The following is a 23,788-nucleotide window of genomic DNA, read 5'->3' as shown; positions in this document are numbered from 1 at the left end:
TCCTCATCTTGCAACAAAACTCCCCCAAGCTCATGACAGATAATAACCAACACACTAACACCATCCCATTCCAATCACATGCATGTAGCCTGGGAGTCACAATCGATAACCAACTCAACTATAAAAAATTCATTAACACCACAATAAAGGAATCGTTTTTCAAGCTTCACATCCTTAAGAAAATTAAACCCCTCCTACACTTCAATGACTTCCGCACTGTACTACAGGCTACCATCCTGACAAAAATTGACTATTGCAATTCTATCCTCCTAGGCCTCCCCACCTCCTATATCAAACCCCTGCAAATACTCCAAAACGCTACAGCCAGAATACTAACCAAAACATGTAAAAATGAACACATCACACCAATTCTTAAGAAGTTACTCTGGCTCCCAGTTGTATCACGCATCCTCTACAAAACCTTATCTATTATACATAAATCCATCCACAACAATAACATTAAGTGGACCAACAATAAAATTTGCCTACATGCCTCCAAGTGCCCCACCAAATCAGTATACAAAGGCACTCTTCACATCACCCCACACAAGACCTATCGATTTATTTATTTATTTATTTAAAAACTTTTCTATACCGTTGCTAAGTTATATACCATCGCAACGGTTTACAAATAGGCACATAGACTAAGGTAAGTAAATGTAGGATATCGTACATTCTAACAGGTGCCAATAAAGTTCGGTTACAATTTCATAAATAAAATCATTATTTGAGTAATGTTGGTCAAGTCCAGGTATATTATTGAGTTACTATCGCTTTGAAATATTACTTCTTAAATGTAGGATTGAGTAAATTCATTCTCATCTGCATTACCCTGTACTTTCATCCACTAAAGTGCGAGCATTCTCTTTAGCAGGTCCCACTCACTGGAATGCTATGCCACCTGACATTCGACTAGAAATAAGCACTCAACAATTCAAAAGAAGCTGAAAACCTGGCTTTTCAAACAAGCCTTCCCGGAATAACTAGATTACTCTCCACCCCTGCCAATGCTCTCTTCCACCCCTCCATCCCCCCCCCCCCCTTGCCAGTAACCTCCAGCATTATTTATGTATATAATCTATACTTTTGTATTTAACTATGTATTGCATTTAATGATTGTACTGTAAAAATCCCTGGTTTCACCGACTCCCTCCCCTTTGCCCCCCCTCCCCTACCCACCTCCTAGTTCTATTATCAGTTTCATTGTAAAGCTCTGTTGGCTAATTGTTTGTTCCATGGAAACCGATGTGATGTTTTCTTAACGAACGTCGGTATACAAAAAACTTTAAATAAATAAATAAATAAATAAATAGATAAATAAATAAATATCCTTTAGCTGCTCACCATTCATGTATAGTCTTCCCGCAAAGATATATCTATTTATGTATTATCATATTTATTATCCGCAACTCCATGTCATTTTATTAGCCATGTTATACTTATTATCTGCAATTCCATGTTAATTGCTTATATTTATTATCTACTTGATCTTTCCAAAGCTTGTTATATACCTCTGTATACGCTTCAAGTTCCACCTATCTCCCTGCTTTATTGTATTTCCCTGCTGTTATAAGTTACATGTAAACCAATATGATGTCTCAATGAATACCGGTATATAAAAACCCTAAATAAATAAATAAATAAATCAATCAATCAATCAATCAATCTCATCTAGTGCTCTTCATCAATCTAATTCCCTAGTTACCGAACCAAAGAAATCAATCATAGTAGTCTGACAGGACATTCCCCTGGAGAATCCATGCTGCCTCAGGTCCAGCATTTTACTGGTTTGTAGATAGTTCACTACCACCACGCTGATGAATGTTTTAAGATGCAAGTCTTTGGGACAACTATATTGGCCTAATAAAGGTATCATCTCTACTCTTTATTGATTTTCCTTTAATGAATTTCAATCAGTAAGCAAAAATAAAGTGTAAGTTTTGATGGCATCACTGAATAATAGTCATGCAGTAATACGCTACTAACTACCTTCCTAAAACATTATACAACCCAACATTCTCCATGTCTTATCTAAGGATGGGTAAGTCCTTCTATACTAATAAATGAGTAGAAGCTTTTCTTAACCACCAATGCCACTTCCAAAAGCACTTACTGTTATTTGGAAATCTTCAATTTAAATATTAACCAGACCCAACTTTGCTTAGCTTCTGAAATCATATAGGCTCAGAGCTCAATGTGGTATGGTTTCTGGCAAATAAGGGAAGCTAAAACAGTATATACTTGCTTTCTTACATTTCTTCTTCCATTTAGCACCTAGTCTACCAAGAATTTGATTGTCTCTATAAAATTGTTATCTAGTTTGAGTTATATAGTTCCTATGGCTCTTTTAGTCTTAAAGATTACTGGATTTTTTGCAGGTTCTTTACCTTTATTGGATCAACATAAAAATAATCCAAAGATGTTGTTATACTGATGACATTTGAATAAAATACCTATTGGGAGTAATTTTCAAAAGGATTTACATGCTTAAAACTGGTTTTACAATTTAAAATGCACTTTACACAAGTAAGTGGGTTTTGAAAATTGCTATAGTATATGCCATAGAATTTCCAGTAGATTTTATGTAGATAAATGCACTTACTTTGCTTAAATGGGCTTTGAAAATTGCTACAATAGTATGTTATATTTACAAATGTAGCTCCTTTGAAAATTACCTCCATATTGTCTCAAGAAAATTGGAAAGATGCAATTTATGGAGGAAACAAAATTTCCAAAAGCAGTCTATCCCTCCAGCACTAATTCACCAGGAACTAAAAGTACTCACTGTGCACTTCCCCCAGTCATTCCCTATCCCTAATAATTTGTTTGGTAAGTATGTGGAGGGGGATTGCATGGTGATGTATTCTTCCTTGGTGAATGAAAACCTCATTGACTCCACCTTCAAGCAGATATTTCTCTCCTCCTCCACTCCCCATCTCAGTATAGTCCTGTCTTTCATTTCCCACATTCACTCTCCACTCACTCTCCTCTTTTCCCTGACTCTCTCTCTCCTTCTCCCTCATTCCCCCAGCTCTTTAATTCTCCTTCTCTTCTATAATCCCTCACCCATGATGAAGTGCTATTTGTCCTTCCACATGAATGTATGCTGAAGACACAGCCCCCCCTTCCAGAAAGCAGCTGCCTTCAGCTCCCATGGCCATATTAGATGAAAGGGAAAAGGGTCAAATAGGGGAGAAGAGAAAGGTGAAATAGTGGGAAGGGGAAGAGAAGGATGGGGGAACAGAGTAAAGAAGAGAAAAGTTGAGGGGAGAGGCAGAAAGGAGAAAGAGGGAAGGGTGGCAGTGGTTGTCTTTGACTGATAGGGCCTAGTGAATGCTGCCAACCCAACTGATCAAATTGCCAGTTCCTTGCCCTGATCTTTGGGTTACTTTGGGATAGCAAGTGCCTTATCTGAATAAATATCTTGCCACTCCTTTTGAAATATATACTATCTAATTGGAGTGTCCACCAAAACCAATCAATTATTGGATTAATAAAGAGAGAGATCTTCATTACATAGGGAGCACTCATTTATTTAGGAGCATTAAAAATTGCCATAATGGCTAATAATTTACTCCTGATAATTTTAGCTCCATGTTTTAATCATCAGTCTCTCAACATCAGTTCTATCAAAGTCCCATCTTATTTTTCAAGTGAACGTTATTTTATGTAATTTAAAAATAGTACACCTATTTTATATAAACCAAACAAAGGTGTGTACACCTAGAATTTCCTGTATACTGTAGAAAAGTGCCAACTTTGGAGGAAAGAGAAGACGCAGCTGTGTTTCATAAAGTCCTGCTTCAGGAGCTGTGTAAGGTTGATCAAGTCATCCTCATATCCAGCATGACAGGAGAGTTCATAATGTGCCTCCACTACCAATGCATAGGATACGCCAACAAGGAACCTCCAGTCTTGACTGGCACATCTAATCCACTGTGGTTTTGGCTGTGGCTTGAGCCCTCTTTCTTCCTCCCTCTTTTCTACTGCTGCCCATACAGTTGAAACAGGAGATATTTGAACCATGGGGATCTGTATTCACGGAGCCCATGAGTTTCAGACAACATCTGTTTGAATTGCAAAGGATACACATGGTTCAAAAAAGACAATATTCGGACCATATGGAGCTCCATAGATACATAGCCCCATGGTTCAAACATATCACAGGCTGCAGGAATAAGGAAGGAGGACAAAAGAGGGCTAAGCTGGAAGCAGCAGAAGCCACAGTCACACCGGGTTAGGAGCCAAATCATAGGTTAGAAGCTCTTTGAGGAAGTGGAAGAGAGAGATGGAGAACATGGAACTTGGGGGAGAGCAGGGATTTAGAAATTGGTTGGGGAAGTAGGAAGAGCAGGGGAAGAATGGGGACTTAGGCAGAGCAGAGACTCAAGAACTGGGGATGAATGGGAACTTCAAGATAGGGGTAGAGAGAAATTGGGGACTCTGAGATTGGATGGGAGAGTGGGGACGAGATATAGTGGGAGCGAAACAGGGACCTGGGAATGGGGAGATTGGCGACAGACTGAACAGAGATTTGGGAGGAAATAGTGAGGATTCAGCAATTGTATAGGTATGTGTGAGAGGTGTTAGATGGGGTGAAAGAAGAGGGTTAAAGGATGGGGAGGAGCTGAGAGATGATTGCCCTGGAGGTCTAGAGAGAGAGTAAGAAGCACTAGAAATAGACAGGGATGCTGTGGAATAGTGAGAGAGGAAAGCTTTGCCCTCATCTCATTGTCCCCCTTCCCTCAGATCCTTCTGTCTAGATGCCACTGGTGGCAGGGTCTGGGGAATGTCACCAGCCCCACTGACTGAGCCTTCAGCTTCTTCCTTTTATTTTTGGCTGATGGGGTCCGGGGTACCTCGCCAGTCCACTGATTGGGTCACCAATTCCTCCTGCCTGATCTTTAGTTTATCTGCAAGTTGAACTTATGTGGGATGACTTTCCTGTTTCTCACAAAACTTTATTTTGCTAGGAAATATATCTGATTAAGTGCCTGTGCATGCACAGATGAAGAATGATACAGATGGAGAATAGGTCAGGCACATGAGATAGATATTCAATTGTTAGCCAGATAAGTCCTATTTATCCGGCTAAGTGGCAGCCACTGAATATCCAGCTATGTTCAGCAGCTGCCATTTAGCCATATAAGTATTTATCTGGTTAGGTAGATCACTGGGCAACAAATTTTCACAAAAGTCATGTTATGGAAATGAAATTAGTCAATTCTTATAAATTCCCATGTGCTAAACACGAATGTGACTGTGAAAATGCAAAATTGGCTCTAGTTTTTTTTGTAATATGCAATAATATAATTACATCTTGAACTGTATGCCAATAGCTCACTGGGCAACAAATTTTCACAAAAGTCATGTTACTGAAATGAAATTAGTCAATTCTTATAAATTTCCATGTGCTAAACTCGAATGTGACTGTGAAAATGCTAAATTGGCTCTAGTTTTTTTGTAATATGCAATAATATAATTACATCTTGAACTGCATGCCAATAGTTAGAGACCTACGGTTAATACTGTTTGAAAAATGAAGTCATAGACTACGTCTTAGATTTCTTTGCTTGCCTCTTGTACACCTGTTCGGGAGCATCTCTGCAGAGTGTCCAGCAGTAGTCAGCCAGCATGAATATTTCAATTGCTCACCCTTTCTGACTGGGCTTCATATAGTACACTGCTGACGTCAGCTTACTCAGCATGGCAGTAGAACTGCATTGCATCAGAAAATGATGTAATAAACTCTGGATGATGTGTGCATGATGGTATTATGCAATATGATGCAATATTACATCATTCTAGGCTTATTTACAGTCCTACTGGATACATTTACATGACTAAACATAGAAAGTGAACTATATTAAATATCTTCAAAACGAGAGCCAATAAAATCTTTTCATGGTCATATTCGTGTTCAGCGCATCAAGATACTACAGAGTAGGACCTTTTTAGGTCAGTAACACTTTCATTGTTGCCCAGTGTGGCCAGATATTTTGGGGGCAGATCAAGGTGGGGCAACTTATCCACTTATCATAAACAGCTAAGTGCCTATACTTAGCCTTATCCGGTGGAGTTAACAGAATAAGCTAGACCAGATCAATAGCAGGTCTAACGTTATCTGGATATAACTTAGCCAGTTAGCTAGCACTTATCTGGTTATATTCAGCAACTGTTATGAAAAATATGTTGCTGGTAAGGAATATGGGCTTAAGTGATCTGCTTCTGATCAACAATGTATATCTAAGTAATTAATTTAGACTGAGTGTTCAGAATTCATAGTGTTATCTGGATGTTGAAATAGATGATGGACAAACTATAATTACTTTAACAGAATAAAAAAAAAAAATCCTTTGAGGGTAAAGTCACTATTTATTGAAAAATAATGAAACTCATCCCTTATCAGTTACACAAAGCTATTTGGTGCATATGTATGCATAATATCTTCAGAGGGATAGCTGAAACAAGGCGGGTGGCACCTTAGAGACTAACCAATTTATTAAAGTATAAGCTTTCGAGGACAGAGTCCACTTCATCAGATGCATCTCTTAACTGGGCGCACTGGGTACAAACTGGTAAAACTGGAGATAGCATCAGCGTGCCCCTCTTTTAAAATCCCCCATTTATGCAGTAGAAGTTGCATTTGCATGCTCATGTGCGTAACCACTTAGTTTGGCTCTCGTGTGCGTTCAGCCAGGCTATTTTATAGCATGCGCATTTACGTGCTCAGGTTATAAAATAGCTGTGTGCCTGGGCTGGGCTGACACATGGCGTGCACATGTGGGCCCGTGCACCGGTTTTAAAATTACCATCCCTGTGTAGAGGAACTGGAGGGCAGTTTTTATCTCTTTCCGTCCACTTCCTTTTTATACAATCATTGTGCTCTGATTAATGGATGTGGAGGACAGGAAAATAGGGAAAACTTATAGCTCCGTTTATTTCAGGATTTGACCAATTCTTGGCCCTAATCACTTAAAAGGTCCTGTTCTTCTGGGATTTTGACATCACTCTGTTTAGGACAGTAATTTTGAACATAAAACCTTGAACCAAAATAAGATTTTGGTTCAAGGTTTTGCTATTGCCCTTCACAAGAATTCATCTGATTCAATGTTTCTCTAATGGGTTTTGAGACAAATTCGCCTTTTGCCGCCACACATCTTTAACGGGTAAATTTTAAAGCCCGGCGCATGCAAATACTGGAAGATGTGCGCAGGGCTGGGCAGTGCACGTGCCGGGCGCATTTTCGAAACGGCCTGGCCACATGCTTATCTCCCAGTACACGTGGAAGTGCTGGGTCTGTAAAAAGGGGCAGGCCAGGGGTGGGGACTGGGTAGGGCAAGGGATGGGGAATGGGCTGGCTGGGACAGCAGCCATTAGGCCCTGTCCCAGGGAAGCTTGAGCTGGCAGCCGGATGGTTAGTGGAACTTACTTCACCTCTGAAGAGGAAGTAAGCTTAAAAACAAAAAAAAAATTAACATAGTTAGGTGGGGATTATGGGTCGGGGCAGAGAGGGGAAAAGGGTAGTTAGGAGGGATAAGGGAACTTCCCTCCCTGTCCGATCCTTAATTGGAGCGGATTGGGAGGGAACTGGGAATGGTCCAATCGTGTCGCCGAGCATTGTTTTTAGAAAATCACCCACCCTTGCGCACGCAAGTTGCGACCCGTCCGTACACGTGGGCTCCGATATAAAATTGGGTGCGCATGTGCGCGCAGCCATTGTATTTGATTAGATGTGCACGGTGACGCGTGCATGTTATAAAATAGGCGCGTCCATGTGCGTGATTCGGGAACTATGTGCACATGGATGCGTGCGCATGTTTGAAAATCTACCCCTAAATGTTCCTCAAAAAGAATGCAAAACATTTTCCACTCTAGCGGGCCTATGCGATATGGATGCACTAAAAACGTGCGTCCAAACTGGGCGCATGTTTTTTAACGTGCACAAAATCACCATGTAATAAGCAAATGAGCTGCTGCACTAAAAAAGCTGCGCTAGGGATAAATTGTGTGTCGCTAGCGCGTCCATGGTATCTGGAGCCCAGGAAACATGGCTGTGCGTGGGATAGGAAAATGGATGCTGAATTTACAAGCATCCGTTTTATCCCACGGCAGCTAATTTACCAGCACAATGGGGTAGATTTTAAAAAAGTGCAACTTCGCGTACTTTTGTTGGTGCATCAGGCGCAAACAAAAGTACGCTGGATTTTAGTAGATACGCGCGTAGCCGCGCAAATCCTGGATCGGCGCGCGCAAGGCTGCCGATTTCGTGTAGCCGGCGTGCGCCGAGCCGCGCAGCCTGCCGCCGTTCCCTCCAAGGCCGCTCCAAAATCGGAGCGGCCTCGGAGGGAACTCACTTTCGCCCTCCCCTCACCTTCCCCTCCTTTCCTCTATCTAACCCACCCCCCCGGCCCTATCTAGACCCCCCCTACCTTTGTCGGGGGATTTACGCCTCCCAGAGGGAGAAGTAAATCACTGTGCGCCAGCGGGCCGCTAGCGCGCCGAGACGCGACCTGGGGGCGGTTCCGGAGGGCGCAGCCATGCCCCCGGACCGCCACGGGTCGAAACCACGCCCCCGGGCCCACCCCCGAAACGCCGCGTACCGCCCCCAAAACGCCGCGCCGATCCTACACGCCCTCGACACGCCCCCTCGAAAAACCCCGGGACTTACGCGAGTCCCGGGGCTCTGCGCACGCCGGTGCGCCTATTGAACATAGGCGCACCGGCGCGCAAGGCCCTGCTCGCGTAAATCCAGGCGGATTTACGCGAGCAGGGCTCTTAAAATCCGCCCCAATATGCGCACACAATATACACGGCCCGGAATGTGTATATTATGGGCGTATATTGTGCACCTCCCCCCCCCAATTTTTTTTTTATGTCAAGACTTTTTTTTTGCATGGTGCTGCTTTCTATGGTTCTTCCTACTTAGTATTGCAATGATACTGAGTAGGAGGAGCCATAGAAAAGCAGAATTTTTTGTTTTTAAGTTTTTTTAAGTTTAGCCCTTGATATGTGGAAGACTTTACGTCTGCTCCAGGGCAGGCATAACATTTTATGGGTTAAAAAGTGCTCCTCAGGCATACAGGGATTTTTTGCACAGCGGGTAATAGCTAATAGCCTCATCTACATGGTACTTGCATGTGATGAGCGCAATTAGCTACTCCTTTGTTTGGACCCATGTTTTGGATGCGCCGATCCCTTATTGCATCAAGGGTTATGGACGCGCATCAAAAACACGCATCCAACTGCTGTTGAATCTTTGCTCTAGGCTGGGTGCACTTTATTGCATCAGCCCCTAGGTTGAGTGCTGTAATGTAGGTAGGTATTTGTGAGTCTCCACATTCCTACAGATTTGAGAAGACAACATTTTAGAGTCACTTTTGACCCATCTGAGGTGAGCACCCTGCTCCAAGTTACGAAGAAGAAGTGAGTTTTCTTCTTTGTTAACACCTGTTTTCTTTATGTTAAGAGATTACTTTGAAACAAGAATTTAAAATTCAGAACAGAATCAAATCTTCCTTCTTACCTAGAGTCAAGCAATCACTCTAAACCCATCTCTAATTTGTGTATTTTGCATTCTCAAAAATTCCATCCTTCATTGATATCTAAGCAATTTACTGTCATTGGTAGTTTTAAAAGAAATGTACTGTATTGAGAATTAGCAAATATATGAAAACACTTGAGTTGCAGTCATTGTAAAGTTCACTGGGATCTTCTGTGGATAAGTGTTGTAGGAACATCCAAACTGTTATTGTTAAGAACTGAGACAATATACAATGCACCATTGCTCTATGCTAAGAATATGGTTTTCTACATCTACATTGGTTGTCTGTTAGCACAATCAGGCTTTTCCTTGCAAATGGTATATTCAATCATTCTACGAAAACATTTTGAATGATCCACTCTATGTCTTTGGGAAGATCTGAGCAGAGTTTGAATACAAGCCAAGCAGTATTTAATCGCTTTAAATCATTTCAAGTCCATAAATACTTTCTGCTATAGAGTTTCAATCTCTAGTAGTTATACACTATGTCTCTCAGTGACTCTGTTTTACAGTCTAACATGATATTCTCAAATTAATAAAGTCTCATACTATTAATGGATGGTGTGTGCTCCACAAAATGTTGCAGTATGTAGGATCACGAAGAAAAAAATCCAAAACACTAGTTTAATCATGTTCCTCATTTGAGTGAGCAAATCTATCCTTTCTTAAGGCTCCTTTATCAACCTATTCCTTCTGTCTTCATTTTTATCCAGTGATTCCAATCAAATAAATTGCTAAGCATTGTAACTGGATCCAGTAGAACATTGCCATTGCCTGTACAAATTACTATAAATATGCTGCAAAGACTAATTAGGAGGCCTAAAAGCTTCTGGCACACACTAATGCTGGCAGTTTGGAGAGAATGATTATTAGAAACTCCACCTCCGTATCTTCCCTGCTTATTTACCGTACAGTATTTCATTTGACCGAGGGCATGAAACCTGCACCCTCAGTGGCACAATTAACTGTGGGAATTAGCAATTGTTATGGAATGATACATTACCACCTGCCACGCTGCTTTAAATCTAGATAAGGCACTTGAGAGAGAACTCTGTTCAGATATCAGTCAGATATCTTTCTCAAGCCTTCAGTTTCTTCGTAAATCATGTTAAGATCAGGAAATGACGTTCCGAAAACCAGAAGTTGGGTGTCATTTTTAGATCCACCTTTATTTTCCCTATGGTCTTCCATTTTGTGCTACTCAGTGGGAAAGGTGGAATAATAATTATTCAGTTCCAAATTCACATTTCTTGAGCTATCCTAAAAAGCTGTAGGGGCAGGAAAGAAATGGTTGGCCAGATCTTTGGAAGGATGTTCTGATTAGCCTTTGGATGCAAGTTCCCGGGCGGATTGAGAGAAAAAAAATGGAAAGCATATATGGAACATTCTATTTAACTAAACATAAATTTTTCCCACGTAACACTTTGATCTTGAAATGTTAATCTGCAACACAGAGGGATACTTTTGCTTAAGTCTAACAGAAGCCTTATCTGAAAGCAGAATATTAGACTAGGAGCCAGTGATGTATATCCTATGGTGCAAGAACTGGGTAAAGTAAATCAATCCTCTGACATTTTCCTGTGCTTCTTCCAGGTGTGAAACAGAAACACAAATCAATGATGTAATAGATTTTGCAACATGAGCGCAAAACTATCCACCAGGAGATAAAATTCCTGCTTTACTCTGTCCCTAATAACCAGGCTCCGTAAATGAAGTCTTGGAAACTGTTTTGAAGCTCCAAAAACAAACACGTAACAGAAAAAATAGTGTCAATCAGAAATCAATCCTACCTTGTCATCCTTTTTTTTTTTTAACCAAAATTGCTGCTTAGACTATAAATGAGCTTCTTCATTGCATTCCCTTTGTTTCATAGGTTGAGGAGCAGTGGGGGTGGTTGAGAAGTTCCTTCCCATGGCATAAACAAGATTATCAGCTTAGGTTCCAAAAAGTGTTTATCTCCCTGTACAAGCCACACTGAATTTTTTAAAGCAGCTTATTTGAATTTTGTTGCAAATGAAAGTCTCTCTTTTCAACTCCATCGCTTTTGTTACTCCAAGAGGACATTTCTTCCACTGAAAAGCTGTTAGCTTAGTGAGGAACTTCAGGCAGTTTGAAATGCATGAATACATCAGCAGCGAACAAATGAAAATGTCCCCAGCTAGAATATGTATTTGTAATTTAAAAAAAAAATAGAATGCATTCCTTAAAAAATGACTGATTGATGGCATAAACATGAAAATGTAAGGTTTATATGGAACACCTTCAGAAAAAATCATGTAGCTTCAAACATCTTAGAAGTAATGGGTATGCAGGTTGGGATAATGAAGAGGCATTTAAAGATGAAAGATGTAGATTATAGGGAATGACTCCATTCGTATGGAGGCAGCAGAAATATTAGAGCAGCGGAAAGATGCTGGGTGCTGGCTCTCACTGATCACACGTGCAGAATCATTTTAAGGTGAAAGGGCTTCTTGAATTGTCTGGTTACAGTTAGCATTTTGTACAGCATTAGTCCATAACAATCTTAGATTCGACAGCGTGACTGCCATCAACAGTTGCTGGAAAGGAGCATGCACTTGCACTTACAATCTGCTGCATTAACATTACATAAAATATGGATTTTATTGCAGCAGTGACAATAAATGCTCATGCAACTGCTGACTAAATATGCTCTGTTTCTCTTTCCCTCTCTCTCTCTCTCTCTACCCCATCCCCATCCCCATCCCCCTTCTCTGTCTCTCTTCTGCTCTCCAGATATCCTCCCTCTCTTCCCCCAATTTATAGCTACTGGTTCAATTTCTGTTACCCTAAAGTGTAATGAATTTATGCTATCATCTATACGCCTACTTACTTGCCAAACTGCCTACACATACTGTATGCAGACCTCTATCTCTTCCTACAAGAATAAGCAATGCTCAAATGTGGGCAGCTTTAATAAGATTTATTGCATCCAGGACTGTTAAAACAGAAAGTCATATATTGAAAGTGGATTATGTATGATATATATAGAGATATAATGTACTACATAACTATAAAGATATAAGTAGTACGACATACATTTTCACTAGTTACATTTTTTTCTTGCTCAATATCATTTAATTCTTTACACTATGAAAAATATTTGTGGTCAAAATACCTCATATTCATTCCCCCCCACATATTTGACATAATCGTATACAAAAAGTTCACCACTAACATAATATTGGGTTGGTCATGATATATTATTCTAGTCAAACTTATTCTAAAAAAAAAAAAAAAAAATGTCAAATTCATGCATCTGGAATAATAAAGGGCATTATTACCGATTGGTGCATTGGTTCACACAGTAGATATAGTTACTATACCATCCGTTTTTGTCTTTAATGCGATGTTTTTGTAGTGCATTAAAAGTTCTTCAGTTGAAAACAGTGCTGAAGAATGCTAGTCATGGCATTAGACACAGAGCTTCCACTATCCAAGCAGAGAAACAAAATCTTCAAAGCATAAAAACAGAAACGGCTTCCTACCTTTCATTCTGCTTCCGAGAAAAGGTATAGCAGTATTGTCCAACAAGGCAGCACTGGGAAATTGGCTAATATCTTCCCCTTTATGTTGGTTTTCTGCCGTTATTTCCCAAGACTGATCCTATTTGAATCTAACTCGGGCTTTTTCCTCACAGCATCACTTTTAACTCTGAAAGGCAGGGAAGCAAAGCTAAGGAGGGAGCTCTCTCTCTGATTGGCTTTCATTCCTAGCTCCTGATTAATAATAATAAAAAAAAAAAAAAAACCCTCCCTTCCTCACACACACTGAGACTCTCTGCTGATAGAGCTGCAGCGCTTACCATGGGAAGGTTAGGGACTAGGGAAAGTGCAGGCTGTTCCAATCTTACAGTGATTTGCAAGTGAATGAAGTGGGAGGCTTTGTTAAAGACACCAAAATATAATGATGCTCTTTGTTTGAAGCCTAAGGTCATGAGTTCAATTTAATCAAATGGTTTTCTTGGTGACTGTGAACTGGAAATATATAGTCATGCTCATACGATTTGAAAAATACCTTTTTTTATATTATTAATGCCATAAGTAGAAATGTTAAAATGCTCCAAGATAGCTCACTTATGTGTATCTCTTTCCCTCTCGCTTGGTATATACAGTCTATCTATGTGTGTGTGTCTATGTGTATAACTTATTTATAATAGCATGCTTTTATGAAACTCTGTTCTAATATAATAGCAGAATCACTGGCAGAATACTATACTTGTACATCATAATATTTTTTTTTTCAGATGTTATTGTCCATAGCATAAAGTAGGCCATTACTGGCCCCCTCATAGATGTTTTGCCATGATTTAAAAAGTGCTAATGAAGTCTAGCTTGGTATTAAATGCCAATACATATTCATAGGTCTACTTACATTACAAGGGATTTCATTTTCACATTCCAAACTTCTGTAGAATCATTAGCCTGCAGCCGTATGTCCTGTAGAGCATTGCAAGATGGGAAAAACTGAAATTGAATCCAAAATGTTGGCCAGGGTTAACATTCTGATATCAAGATTGCAACAGCACTCAGCATGAAGGTATCGTTATGTTAAATGCTCTTTAATTCTAAAAGGAAAAAAAACATTTTAACCCCAAGTAAATGCAGTGGTGGAATAGAAATGAAGCACTATAAGGTGTGTGCCCTTACTGATCCTGGATCTTTTGACATATATTAAAGCAAGAAGGGAAAGAATGAAGAGGCATGACTTTTGACATGCTTTCCAACATACATTTGTTGAAGGTTATGGTAATGGATTCTTAATTTGCATATTGATTACATGCTGTGTTTCAGTATGTTTTTTTTTTCTTGTTGTTTTTACAGGTTCCACTTGTTACAACCATAGGTCTAGAGAAGGGAGGGCACCTAGGAAGGCACGGGGGGGGGGGGGAGGGGAGGGCTGTTCCATGTGTGTGTGTGTGTGTGTGTGTGTGGGGGGGTGATCTTAGGAAGAATCCTCGTGCTTATAGAAATCAGTTACAAGCATTCAAATGTTGGCAAATGCTCCATCCAAAAGCCATGCTCCTCAATGACTTGACCCAGATCAAACTATCCACTCAGTATCCCAATTTGCTTTGTTATCACAAAAAAATTCTGGTATTAATCAGCAAACAATGAAGAGTGGGCTGCATACAGCGATGTATGCATCTATATATACATACAAAAACTAAATCTCAGATGTCTATGCATGTGTCTCTCTGTGTTTGAATACATTGATGTCTGTGCTTCTGTATGTTTAGACATATGTTTATGTGTGTGGGGGGGGGGTGGGGGAATGAATCTGTGTGTTTGTTTGTGCTTATGTGAGTACGTGTTTGTGGGCAGGTGGTAGTAGGGGGGGTATACATTTGCTCAGGGATGTAGAGTGACTGCTGAAGTTGGTGGTGCATCAGAACATTTTCTGCTGCCATGTGACCAACTCGCTGAGTTGCCTCCCAAGTATGACATCATCAATAAAGGCCAGGCACAAAATGTCTCCTTTGGCATGCTAACACAAGCAAAATTGAGCCGGCCTTTGATGATGATGTCAGGCTGTGGGAGGTAATGCAGAGTGTTGGCAGCCCAGAGCAGGAGCAGTGCTTTACTTTATTGGTAACTGTCAACAGATGCTGGTAGTTAGGAATAGATCATGTTAATATACTGCCTTAGCTGAGGGATAGGATACTAGGATAGGACAGGGTGAGGTGTCCACCCCTCACTGCCACCCCTGCTAAGGTACCCAAAAGGGGTCCACTTTTCAAGAGACAACCCACACCAACTCACCATACAATAGAACATTCATATTTCTGGTGTCACCTCAGTAACAGCCACAGAAACACCTTTCACTGCCAGAAACTTTTTGAATTAACACCTGGGAACTGATTTTCAGTCACCATGAGTTTGGCATGGATCAGTAGAGAAGAGGTGGAGGGGAGCAGGGAATATACAAACTTTCCCCTCTCTCACATACACACACAAAACCCTTCTACCCTCTCTTTTTCTTACTCCCCTCTTCCTCTAGTTCATTCCCTCTTTCCTTTCTCTCACTCATCCCTCTTCCCTTCCCTTTCAGTTACTCACCCCTTTCTTTCCAATCCTCCCCTTCCCTCACCCTTTCCCTTCCCTCTCAGTTACTCACCCCCTGCCTGCCACTTCCCTCATTATCTTCCTTCTCAGTCACTCAGTCACTCAACTCCCCCTCTTATCACTGCACAGGGTCTCTTCTCATTGGGGAGTGATGGGAACGCCTCTAGTGCTTCACCACATGGCGCTGCTGCACATGGCCAATGCTAGCTTTTATGCTGCCCTGTATGAACAATTACTGTGCTGGCCCCTCCTCATTCTGGTTTTTTTTTTTTAACATTTAATTTGTATTCTTTTTCTAATCAGGGCCACTGCAAGGCTGTTACGCAGCCTAAGTGAATCTTATAGCTTTGTGCCTGGCCCTCTTCACACACAATTTAAAATTATGAATTTATAATGCAAGATTTTACTCTCAAAGTATAGTTTTTTGAAGTAAAAATATAACAACAGCATGTATATTATATTTACATGCACTGTGTTGTGATTCCTCCCATGGCTGGAGCTACGGGAGGCCTCTCACCTCCCTTCTTCTGCTAACTCCGCTCCCCATCACCGTTCCTATGCAGCTTGGAGGCCGCCCTGAGGCCTCATGTCTTCGCGGCAGGAGCCGCCGATGTTAGCTGCCGCTGAAGTCCCTTCCATGCGGCCTGAAGACCTCCCTAAGCTCCTCCTCTTCTACGTGGCAGGAGCCGCAGACCTCGGGGCTTCTCTTCATGGCACGGCCTGCTGCCAACGTCGCTTCTAGCAGACTTGGGGTCCTGCTCTCACACGGCTTGAGCTGTTGATGCTAGAAGCTCCTCTTCTTGAGGCCGGGAGGCTGCCTTAGAGCTCCCCTTCACCGCGGCGGGAGCCATGGACTTCAGTGCCACTCTCTTGAGGCGGGAGCCGCCTCTGCCTTCCTCTTCTTGCAGCCAGGAGGCCGCTGGGAGCTCCTCTTCAGGGTCTGGAGTCACCCCCCCCAGTCCCATTTCACGGCAGGAGATGCTCTGATGCCTCAGGGCCTGCTCTGAGGCCTAACTCCTCCTCCTGCAGGGCAGCGGCACAGACACCGCTGCCCAGGGTCCTGCGGTCCTCTTCTTCCTTCTTCCTTAGGTGTGGGGCCATGCCTCCTCTCTGGCTTTAAAGGGCCAGTGAGGGAGAGGCCCTCCTGGCCCCACCTGATGACATCATAGAGGACGCTGCCTTCTTCAGCCTACAAATGCCTCTTGCCTTCATTCCAGCTTTGCTTTGGCAAGGAGTGAGTTCTCTCTGGACTCTCGGCTTCCTGCTCCTGCCTGGCTTCCTTGTCTTAGTCTTGGGATTCCTTGATGTTCTTCGTTCCTGGTTTCTTTACTGGATGACCATCTTGTCTCTTCATTCCCTGATGCCTTCTGTCTTCGATGTCCTTGTTGTCCCCATGTTCCGAATGTCCTTTGTCCAGATGTCCTCCGTGTCCAAGGTCTACTGAAGCTTCACTCATTCCATGCCTGCATGGTCCGTGACCAGCCCGGTGGGGTTGTGTAGGGCACACAGTGGCCCGAGTGATCCACGACCATCCTATCTGGGGTATGTAGGGCAATCGGTGGGACTCTTCCATCTACCCTCGCCAAGGAGCCTCCATCTTCCTTCAAGACCTCAACCTGGTTCCTGTTGTTCCTGACCTCTTCCCAGATGTCTTCTCCTGATTGGCAGTGCAAGCCTCCGGGACCTTCTTCCAGCTTCAGATTCCAGCCTCAGTTCTGGTCTGTCTCCGAGTCTGCTCCGAGTTCTGCACGCCAAGCCTTGGAGCCTGGGGTTCTGCTTTGGATTCTGATCCTGTCCGGGCCATCGGAGTCCTTGCACATGCTTCAACCCTTGCCTCTGTCCTCGAATGAACTCTTCTTTACCTGTCCATGGCGTGGTCCGTGCCTGGCCTTAGCTGGCTGTGGAGGGCGCACTTCGGCACAGACTTTGTCACCTGTGTTCCAGTTCCTAGTCTGTGTCTCATCAGTGTCTTTGTTCCTCATCCAGCAATAGATGTCTCCTTCTGCCCTTGACCACTGTCCAGCCTGCCACTCTTTGTCATTACCCAGCTGCAGATCTGAAAGGGCTTGGAGTAGTCGGAGGACTACTCAGAGACCACCATTGCATTGGTGGCCTCACCGAGCATGCAGGTCTGATGGAGGGTCAGGGTCCTCAGATTCCTCCTGTCTGCCCAGAAGGAGTTTATCACTCTGCAAGGGCACACATCTCCCTGGAATCGGGAGCGCCCCCTAGTGTCCTCGCCAATGGATCCACAACATCCTATTGTGGCATCAACCAGAAACCCTGCATAAAAGTAAAAAAGACACTTGGAACACCTATAGTATTAGGACTATTGTAACACATGTTAGGTGTTGGTTTGGTCCTCAGAAAGCCAGGATCAAACTAAATAACAATTACAATATAATAAACCTCTAATTCCAAAACAGCACTAACTGCCAACACACAGTTACAACCCTACTTATGAAAAGGAAGCACTGCAAATATTACAGCAAGCCCTAAAGCACTAAATCACTTTCTATTAGGAAAACAAACAAGTCAAGCTGCTATAGATCCCTACATAGAAATGACAGGTTAGCAGAATATTTTACCTCATTCACACAGGCAGAACCCAATCAGATCCTCACCAAATACAGAATAAAGTAAACCATAAAGTATACATGGAAAAGTTCAGACTGGAAACCTAAACATCAACTCTGTAAGTAAGAACATAAGAACATAAGAACATAAGAAAATGCCATACTGGGTCAGACCAAGGGTCCATCAAGCCCAGCATCCTGTTTCCAACAGTGGCCAATCCAGGCCATAAGAACCTGGCAAGTATCCAAAAACTAAGTCTATTCCATGTAACCATTGCTAATGGCAGTGGCTATTCTATAAGTGAACTTAATAGCAGGTAATGGACTTGTATTGTATAAATAGAAAAACAGAAACATCACCATTCCTTAGAAAACATCACCATTCCTTAGAAAACATCAAGCAATAAAAACAAGAAATATGAAGCATCAAACATTATACTAAAACCATACTCATAAAAAAATTAATATTTCCAAACAGATGATGAACAGAATAACTTCCAAAAATTAAAAACTCATATAATATATTTTTTAAATTTTCCAAACACCAATAAAATATTTCAAAACATCATATAAATCAAATAACACCCAATTAATTGAAATCAATAAGAATAAAAAAAATCACTCTCCATACCTGGGAAATATTGACTTCTGGTCACCCTGAGATTGTCATGAATGGGAAGGGAGGTGCACAAACATTCTCCTCTCATATACATACATGTTCATTCTTATGCTCACAGAGACATACACAAATGCTTTTTCAAAACACACACTCTTTCAAAACTCACACATGTTCACAGACACACACATACACACCGGGTCCCTCCCTCTCCCTCTCAGGCATACACACACACTTGTTCCCTCTATTTCAGACACATACACTGGATCCCTCTCTCATGCATACACACAAACATACACGCAAGCAGGATGGGCTCTACCCAGGACTCATGGGGTCCAACTTCTCCATCTTTTTCAGCTGCGAGTAGGATGGGCTCTGCTTGGGGCTTATTCCGCATCTCCAAATGCTGCATAGTAGGGGAATTCTGTGCAAATTTTGCATTCTACAGTAGTGCAGAATTCCCCCAGGAGTAAAGTTGGTGGTACAAGGCACTCCCTTTTCTAAAGTTGGTGGTGCATGTGCAGCACTGTGCACTGTGGACACTACACTCCTGCATTCATTTTGAAATAAAATGAAAAATGCAACAAAACACTCCATTTTGTTTATATCTTTAAAAATGAAATTTAAAAACAATGATTTTTTTTTTCATTTAGGAGTGTACCTACCACTGCTGCTACCGCCATCACAAAACCATCACAGTACCATTGTAAAGTAAAAGAGTTCTGGAGGTGGATGCTAGGGCCAAGGAGGAGTTGTTACCACCTGTAGGGAGGGCCCCCACAGGTCGCCTCTATCAGCTGGTAAGGCTGGAGAATAGCAGAGACCCCTGCTGGGCTTCACCACTACCAGCCCCGTTCCTCTCAGGTTGAGCCTTTGGGTACCAGGGCCAGCTGGACTTACGTAGGGCCTCTGCAAGGATGGAAGTCAGAGGGTTGTACAGACTAAAGTTGGTGTCCAGGCTAGATGTTGTAGCAGGTGGCGTAGCTCAAAGTCAGTGTCCAGATGAAAGGTTGTGGCAGGCGGCATAGCTCGTAGTCAGTATCCAGTCTGAAGTCAAAGCCAAGGTCAAACAGAAGAGGCAAGGAGGGCAGGAGTGAGGAAAGAGCTCAGGAACTGACAGCAAACTCAGGAAGCAAGGAGACTTGTTTGCCAAGGCATCTGCTGGGAGTTGGATGCAGCTTTATATAAGGCTGGAGGAGTGATGTCATCAAGGAGGGTCGGCAGCATTTTCCCGCCGCCGAACCTTTAAGAACTGGAAGGAGGCATGCACGAGCGCCTAGTGGGAGCTCACAGAAGGGAGTCAGTCGGTGGCATCCCAGCTGCAGAAGAGAGGGAGGAGACTCCCGAAGCCCCCGGACAGGGTGGCTCGCATCGGCAGCGGCTCCCCGACGCTGCCAGGGAGCCTGCGTCCGCTGCTACTGCTGCAGGGCAGCAAGAGGTGAGAGAAGCCAGTCGTGGGGTTGTGCAGCCAGCATGCATAACAGTACCCGCCCTTCTAATCCCCCCTCCTTTGGCTTCCTGCGGTGGGAGGCATAGAATTGTTTAATCAGGCCTTTATCTAATATGTTGGAGGCTGGTTCCTAGGTGATTTCATCTGGCCAAATCCTTCCCATGTGAGAAAGTACTCCCATCTTTGACCACGTTTCCTCAAGTCAAGTATGTCATGCACTTGATAGGTGGTATTGCTCTCAGAGATAAGCTGTTGCGGTTTGGGTATTTTCCTAGAAGGCCAAGAGAGTACCAGGGGCTTTAGGTGTGAGACATGGAAGGAATGTGGATTCTTAAGGACGAAGGTAGGCGGAGCTGGTAGGTTACTGGACCCAATTGATGGAGCACCGAGATGGGACCAATATATCATGGAGCCAACTGCATGGACGGGAGCTTGAGCTGGATGTATCTTTACTGAGCCAGACCCTCTTGCCATGTTTAAACTGCAAGGCTGGTCAACAATGAGCATCAGCAAATCTCTTGGCTTTATGCTCTGCTTCATGAAGCATCTGCTACGTATGGTTCCAGAGGCGGTGCAATCCTTGGGCTGTCAAATGAGCCGCGGATGAGGGAACGGTCAGTAGTAGAGGCAGAGGGGGAAGCGGCCGCCTTCCATAGATGATCTGGAAGGATGAAGATCCGGTGGCGGAACAAGGATGAGAGTTATGAGAGAACTCTGCCCAGGGAAGCAGTGTTGCCCAATTGTCCTGACAAGCGGTGACATAGGCACGGAGGAAGTGCTTCAGTGTGTGAATCATCCTCTCCGCCTGCCCATTTGCTTGTGGATGGTAGGTAGTCGTGAAGGCCAACTTGATGTCAAATTTCCTACAAAGGGCTCTCCAGTACTTGGCTGTGATTTGAGTTCTGTGATCGAATACAATATGCTTAGGGAGACCATGGAGATGAAACACGTGTTGGATGAAGAGCTGTGCTAGTTGAGGCACCGAAGGAAGACTAGGTGAGGTGATAAAATGTGACATCTTAGAGAAATGGTCAATTACCACCCAGATGACCGTGTTACCATTTGAGAGCGGGAGATCCATGACAAAGTCTGTGGAAATGTGTGTCCAAGTTTCCTTGGGTGCTGGCAATGGCTGTAACAGCCCCAAGGTCATCAGATGGAACAAGAGTCCACGTAGGCCCAGACATTTTTTTTTGCATATTGGGTCACCAATAGAAACGCTGTAGAGATGTGAGGGTCCGGTTTCGTCCAGGGTGGCCTGCGACAAGGGGAATCGTGGGACCAGTATAACACTTTATTGTGGAATTTGTGGAATGACCATCTTCCCTGGAGATGGTCATGGTGGTCGAGAGCAGGATCCATGCAGGAGTGGTTTGAAGGTATCTTCAGAGATAAAAGAATGGGAAAGGGCATCTGCTCAGAGGTTTTTGACTGTGGGTCGATATCAGAGTTCAAAGTCAAAGCAGTCAAAGAAAAGGGCCCAATGGGTCTGACATGGGTTCAAATGCTGAGCTTGGTGTAGGTATTCAAGATGTGTATGATCCTTGTAGATGGTGATACGGTGCTGGGCTCCTTCCAACCACTGGCGCCACTCCTCTAAAGCGAGTTTAATGGCCAATAATTATTTGTCACCAATCCCATAGTTCTGCTCCACTGGGGAAAATTTCTTAAAAAAGAAAGAGCATGGGTGTAGAGTGCCCGAGGATGAGTACTGGCTTAAGATGGCCCCTACCCCTTTGGAGGAGGCATTGACCTCCACAATGAAAGGGCATTGTGGATCGGGATTCCAGAAACAAGGTTCCCGGAGGAAGGCTGCTTTTAAGTCCTGGAAGGCTGCTACCACCTCAGAAGGCCACAGTTTAGGGTTCACCCCTTTTTGCATTAAGGCCATGAGTGGGGCCGCCAGCTTAGAGTAGTTGTGAATGAAGGTACGATAATAATTGGCAAAGCCAAGAAATCTCTGTAAGGCCCGTAGGCCAGTAGGTTATGGCCAACCTTGAATACGTTTGAGCTTTTCTGGGTCCATTTGGAAACCTCTCTTGGAAACTGTGTAGCCCAAGAATGGTAGACTTTCCATCTCGAAAGAACATTTCTCTAGTTTGGTGAACAACTGGTTATTCCGAAGGTGTTGGAGGACACAGGAGACATCTTGGAAATGGGTATTTAGGTCCTTGGAAAATACCAGGATATCGTCAATGTATATGACCACATATTCATATAGTAGATCCGGAACACTTTGTTCATATTTTGGAAGATGGCTGGCGCATTGCAGAGTCCAAACTGCATAACCAGGTATTTGTAATGGCCGTTTCTGGTGTTGAAGGCCGTCTTCCACTCGTCAGCTTCGCATATACGGATTTTTCTGTTTCACTGTAAACCGGCATGATTTGCATTTAATGCAAGAATGTCGGTATATAAAAGTTAAAAATAAATAAATAAAATTAAGTTATAGGCTCCCTGGAGATCTAACTTTGAGAACACTCTAGCCCCTTGTAAGCAGTCAAATGTTCTGCAATAAGTGGCAAGGGATAGCGGTCCCTCCTGGTGATGGCATTCAACCCCCAAATATCAATACATCGACAAAGGGTCCCATCCTTCTTGGCCACAAAGAAGAACCCTGCCCCTCCAGAGAAGGGAGAGTGCTGGATAAAGCCTTTGGCCAGGTTTTCCTGTATGTACTCAGATATCACCTGGGTCTCAGTAAGAGATAGAGGGTAGATTCTACCCCTCAGAGTGAGCCTCTGAGGGGTAGAATTTGCATTTAATGCAAGAATGTCGGTATATAAAAGTTGGGTAGGAGGCACAATCATACTTGCAGTGAGGTGGCAGTGTGTCCGCTCCTTTCTTAGAGAAAACATCTGCGAAGGAAGCATATTGGGATGGAAGGCCAGCAGGAAGGAGCGAGGACAAGAGACGGTGCTGGGCGGTGACTCTCTCCAAACAGAAGGTGTGACAGGCCAGACCCCCACCGGGACAGTTGCAGGGAAGCCCAATCAAATTGGGAGAAATGCTGCTGGAGCCAGGGGAGATCGAGAATCATGGGATGGATGGCTTTGCTGATGATGTGAAATGCCAAGTATGCCACGTGGAGGGAGCCCATGCAAAGCTTCACAGGAATGGTAGTGTGAGTAATTCTCCCAGGTAGGGGATCGCAATGGCTAGAGGAGAGAACCAGTGGCACTGGAGAGAGAAGAGTATGTATCCAAAGGTGTCCCACCAGAGACTTCAAGATGAAGTTGCCTCCTGCCCCGGAGTCCACTAGGGCAAGAATATTGAAATCTTGGTTGTTCACTGAGAGTGTCACAGGAATGGTTAGTGGGGGAGCTGGTGAGGTCAGGCCTAGGGACAGTCCCCCACTGAGACCTAGGCCTGAGAGTTTACCGGATGTATAGGACAGTGGGTTATTACATGCCCTGCTTCTCCACAGTAAAGGCAGAGACCAGCCTTACGGCGCTGGAGTTATTCTTCTGGGGTTAACCTGCCACGGCCCAATTGCATGGGTTTCTCCTCTGTGGTTCT

This window comes from Rhinatrema bivittatum, chromosome 2, assembly GCF_901001135.1.
Source record: "Rhinatrema bivittatum chromosome 2, aRhiBiv1.1, whole genome shotgun sequence".
Lineage (NCBI taxonomy): Eukaryota > Metazoa > Chordata > Amphibia > Gymnophiona > Rhinatrematidae > Rhinatrema > Rhinatrema bivittatum.
Note: the sequence above shows the minus strand (reverse complement) of the source record.